Raw genomic sequence first — 5,514 nt, forward strand, 5'->3', positions numbered from 1 at the left:
CTTTGGAGATGTCCAGCTTTGGCTTGAGGTTTGAGAGCACATCAACTTTCCAGAGCAGGGCATTGGCAGAGTTTATTATTGAATGGACGCCAACCCCTAATGAGGAAGTGACAGAGACAGTTGTCCCCGGCAAGAAATCACCTCAAGGATGGATCATGTATTTTGATGGTGCTTTTTCCCTGCAAGGTGTGGGGCTGGCATGCTTCTAGTTGCCCCCACAGGGGAGCATTTGAAGTACGTCGTTCAGATGTATTTTGCATGGGAAGAAGCCACAAACAATACATCAGAGTATGAAGGGCTCCTTGCCAGACTCAGGATTGTAACAAAATTGGGAATTAAGAAGTTGATCATTCGAGGAGACTCACAGTTGGTGGTGAGGCAAGGTAACAACGATTATGAAAGTCCACTAATGGAGGCATACGTCGAGGAAGTGAGAAGATTGGAGGAGTGGTTCGACGGATTGTAAACAAAGCACGTACCCCATGCGGAAAATAGCATAGTTGATCATCTGTCAAAGTGTGTTGCACAGAAGCTTCCTGTGGAACCAGGGACTTTTGTTGTTCGTCTTATTCAGCCCTACGTATCCCCAGCAACAATGGCCCGGAAGAGGAGAAAGTTGTACACCGGAAAGCCTCTCCCGGTAGAGTCGTCCGCTCCCGGCAGAGACCCTGCCGGAAACAACTCCTCACAGCCTGCCAGACCACCCCCTCCTGCCGGGTCCACGGACCCCACGCACCAGTTTAGTGCTCCCGCAGCAGAGGAGGTGTCGCTAGTCCTTGTTGCTGAGCCACAGTCTCCAACTTGGGCAAGGCACATTGTCCGCTTCCTCCAAACCGGAGAGCTTCCCGGCGATCAAGACAAAATTGAAAGAGTAGCCCAGAGGGCCAGTATGTATTAGTTTGTCGATGACACTCTGTACAGAAGGAGGCCCAATGGTGTGAAATTGAAGTGTGTCTGCCGGGAAGAGGGAAAGGAACTGCGGGCTAAGATACACAAAGGAATGTGTGCTCCCACATTGGATCAAGGGCATTAGTTGGGAAAGCATTCTGGCAAGGATTCTATTGGCCCACAGCCCTCCAAGATGCGGTCGAGCTAGTCACTAAGTGTGGCGCCTGCCAGTTCTATTCCAAGAAAACCCACTTGCATGCCAAGCGCTTAGGACAATCCCTCTATCATGGCCATTTTCAGTCTGGGGCTCGATATCCTCGTCCCCTTTCCCCGAGCAATCGGGGGCTTTGCATTCTTGTTCATTGCCATCGACAAGTTTACAAACTGGTCGGAAGTGACTGCCGTGAGAAAGTTGACTGCTCAGTCAGCTATCAAGTTCTTGAAAGATCTGGTGTGTCGTTTTGGAGTTCCGGCAAGCATCATCATAGACAACGACACCCAGTTCAGGAGCCGCACCTTCATACAATATGTCCATGCCCTCAGATGCAAGATCTCATTCGCCTTTGTGGCACACACCCGGAGCAGTGGACAAGCTGAGAGGGCGAATGCTGAAGTGCTACACGGACTCAAGACAAGAACCTTTGATATGCTGCAGAAGCACAACAGGTGGTGGATCAAGGAGCTCTCGGTAGTTCTCTGGTCCCTTAGAACGACACCAAACTGGGCTACCGGGCAGACTCCCTTCTCCTTGGTCTACGGGGCAGAAGCAGTTATCCCCATGAAACTCATTTACGGGTCACCTCAAGTACTTGCTTACGACGAGATCGTGCAAGATCAGCACCGGCATGACGACCATGTGCTACTCGAGGAGCACTACAAAAAAAAGACACATTCGTGACATTTTGGGCCAAATGAAAAAAAATTCTGTCATACATATGACACTTCTATGACGATAATTGTGACAAAACCCGGTATCATCATAGATGTGGTGGGCTCCTACTTCTATGACAAAAAAATCATGACAGAAAATGGGTTTTTCGTCCTAGGCGGGCTGGAGACGCAGCTGCATGACATTCTTTGGGCCGTCCATGACGGAAAAAACCGTGGTAGAAGCGAGCGCGAGGAAAATTTCGGGGAGTTCCCGGTTACGGTGGGAGGTCGGGGGCCGAGCGATGCACGTTTCTCTCATACACGTATGCGCGTGTGTGCGAGGCGTTGGCTCTAACTGAACCCGAGCGAGGCGTTGGGCTCTAACTGAACCCGAGCGATTGCGCTGCAGGCTACGCGTTACTGAACCCGAGCAATCGATCGATGGTTGTTAACCGAACCCGATCGAGCGATTCCTTCGCTACTGCTGCTAACTAAAGCCGATTGATTGGATGAACAGTGAGCGTTGCGGGAGGGGGGTTGGATGAAAAGTGAGCGGTGGGGGTGGATGCAGGACCCCGTGGCGTTGCCTCTGGATGAACAGGACGACCCCGTGGAGGGCTGGATGAATAGTAGACGGTGGAGGGGTGCCCGTGGAGGGGTGGTTGAACAGTAGACGGTGGAGTAGCGCACGGTGGAGGCCGGATGAACAGGAGCCCGTGGAGGCTGGAGGAGGTCGACGGTAGCCCATGGAGGCTGGCGGAGGTCGACGGTGGAGATGAACAGTATTCCGTGGAGTCCCGTTTTGCGGTACGCCACACCCCTCCCGATGAACAAGACCCCCATTTCAACCGTAATGCTCCAACACAAGTCCGTTTCGTCTGTTTTGCTATACGCCACACCCCTCCCGATCAATAGGACCCCCGTTTCGACCGTAGGAGGTCCGTTTCGTCCGTTTTGCGGTACGCCACACCCCTCCCGATCAACATGACCCCCGTTTCGACCGTAGGAGGTCCGTTTCCTCCGTTTTTGCGGTACGCCAGACCCCTCCCGATGAACAGGATCCCGTTTCGAACGTGGTCGGTCGAACACAAGGCCGTTTCCTCCGTTCTGTGGTACGCCAGGCATCGTTTCCATCGCCTGTTCCGTCCAAGCCCTCCCGATGAATACGACGGCGCATTCCGTTCCGACCCAGCCGGTTGGCTCTCCATGAACACAACGACGACGTTGTTTCTCCGTTCCGACCCAGCCATGTACACGAGCCCTGGCCGTACGTATGCGCGAGTAGGCGTTCGAGACCCCGCCCGTATGTACACATACATGGCCGTATTTTCTTTCTTGCACATTGGCCGCTGTACGTACGTGTACATGCTATGTGCGCGCCTCTACTACGACACGTGCGCGCCTCTACATCGACCAGTATATATGTACGTCACGTTCGCAACTAGAATGATAACGCTACATACGCTTCGACTAGGTGGGTCCTGACAGTCAGGCACTTCCTTGCATGCGAAAATGTAGCTGGTGGGTCCCAGTAGTCAGGGGGCGAATCTTTTTTTCGGATGCACTTCCTTGCGTGTGAAGATGTAGCTGGTGGGTCCCAGCAGTCAAGGGGTGAATTGTTTTTTTTGGACGCACTTCCTTGCGTGCGAAGATGTAGCTGGTGGGTCCCAGTAGTCAGGGGGGCGAATTGTTTTTTTGCCCGGACGCACTTCCTTGCGTGCGAAGATGTAGCTGGTGGATCCCAACAGTCAGGGGGGCTAATCGTTTTTTTTGCCCGGATGCACTTCCTTGCATGCGAAGATGTAGCTGGTGGGTCCCAGCAGTCAGGGGGAAACATTTTTTTGTGAAATACAGTGGCCCATCCGGTGGGTCCCAGCTGTCAGGTGGAGGAATCATTATTTTCCGTATAATAAGGAGGCACTTCCTTGCTACGGCCGTGGACCCAGCTGTCAGCCTCTCCACGTACAGTCCATGTCCGATGGAAGTCATTCCTTGACCATGTTAACCACGCCGCGCCGAGAGCACCAGGGCGGTGGACGACGGCGAGGCCTAGGAAGGGGATGACGAGGAGCCGAGGAAGACGCAGCAGTGGAAGCCCGCGTGGAGAGGAGTACGAGGGTTCACTGGTTCGGCTGCGATGTGAGGCTGCCGTCGCCGCAGGGCCTGGCCAGCGGTGGGAATAGTAGGGGGCGGTGAGGCCTCCGTGGCAGCATAGCCAGCCACGGGAGGCAGGAGCATGCGGCACGACCGGCACTGCTTTGGTCGGCTGGAGCAAGAAAACCAGAGGTTGAAGAAGCACTACGGCCGTTGGATGGACAGCGTACGGTCACTGGAGCTAGAATCGTTTATATTGACTAAGTTGACAAAGCCCTCCGTCCCTGTCAACTTAGTAGGCCCACAAGTTAGCCTCCCACCAAGGTGGGTCCCAGCTAGCAGGGGGTATTCATTTTTTTGTGCATAATAAGGAGGCACTTCCGGTGGGTCCGAGCTAACAGCAGGGGGAACGTTTTCTTCGCAAAATATGGTGGCCCGTCCGGTGGGTCCCAGCAGTCAGGGGCAAATGTTTTTTTCGCGAAATATTGGTGGCCCGTCCGTTGGGTCCCTGCTGTCAGGTGGAGGAATAATTATTTTCCGCGTAATAAGGAGGCACTTCCTTGCGGCTGCTGTGGACCTAGCTGCCAGCCTCTCCACGTACAGTATTCTTTCGATGGAATTCGGCCATTGACCACATTAACCACGCCGCGCCGAGAGCACCACGGCGGTGGACGACGGCTAGGACTAAGAAGGGGACAACGCAGAGCCGGGGAAGACGCGGCAATGGATACCCACGTGGAGAGGAGTACGAGGGTTCACTGGTTCGGCTGCGCTGCCGTCGGTGAGGCCTTCGCGGCAGCATAGCCGGCCACGGGAGGCAGGAGTAGGCGGCACGACCGGCGCTGCTTTGGGTGGCTGGAGCACCAAGACCAGAGGTTGAAGAAGCACTACGGCCGTTGGATGGACATCGTACGGTCAGTCAAGCTAGAATCGTGCATATTGACTAAGTTGACAAAGCCCTTCATCCCCGTCAACTTAGTAGGCCCACTATACTGGGTCCCAGCTAGTAGGGGGAGTATTCATTTTTTTTGTGTAATAAGGAGGCACTTCCTTGCGTGCGAAGATATAGCTGGTGGGTACGAGCTGTCAGCGGCGGTAACGTTTTTTTTCGCAAAATACAGAGGCCCTTTCGATGGGTCCCAGATGTCAGGTGGAGGAATCATTATTTTGCGCGTAATAAGGAGGCATTTCCTTGCGTGCGGCCATGGACCCAGGTGTCAGCCTCTCCACGTACAGTCCACTTCAGATGCATGTCGGTCGTTGACCACGTTGACCACGCCACGCTAAGAGCACCAGAGCGGTGGACGACGGCGAGGCCTAGGAAGGGAACGACACGGAGGCATGGAAGACTCGGCAGTTGTTTCCCACGTGGAGGGGAGTATGACTGTACGAGGGTTTACTAGTTCGTCTGCCGTCGCCGGAGAATAACAGCAGGTGTGGGACTATGGGTGAGCAGAGGGATGGCTAGGCCAGTGATCGGAGTACGGTGGGGCGGTGAGGCCTGCGCGGCAGCACAGCCGGCCGCGGGGAGGAGGGAGCAGGCAGTCCCGCCGGCGCTTGTTTGAGCGGCTGGAGCAGGAAGAGCAGAGATTGAAGAAGCACGAAGGCCATTGGATGGACATCCAACAGTATACAGGCCATCTGTGGAAAGCCTCAAATCTG

This window comes from Triticum dicoccoides, chromosome 4B (assembly GCF_002162155.2).
Source record: "Triticum dicoccoides isolate Atlit2015 ecotype Zavitan chromosome 4B, WEW_v2.0, whole genome shotgun sequence".
Classification (NCBI taxonomy): Eukaryota; Viridiplantae; Streptophyta; class Magnoliopsida; order Poales; family Poaceae; genus Triticum; species Triticum dicoccoides.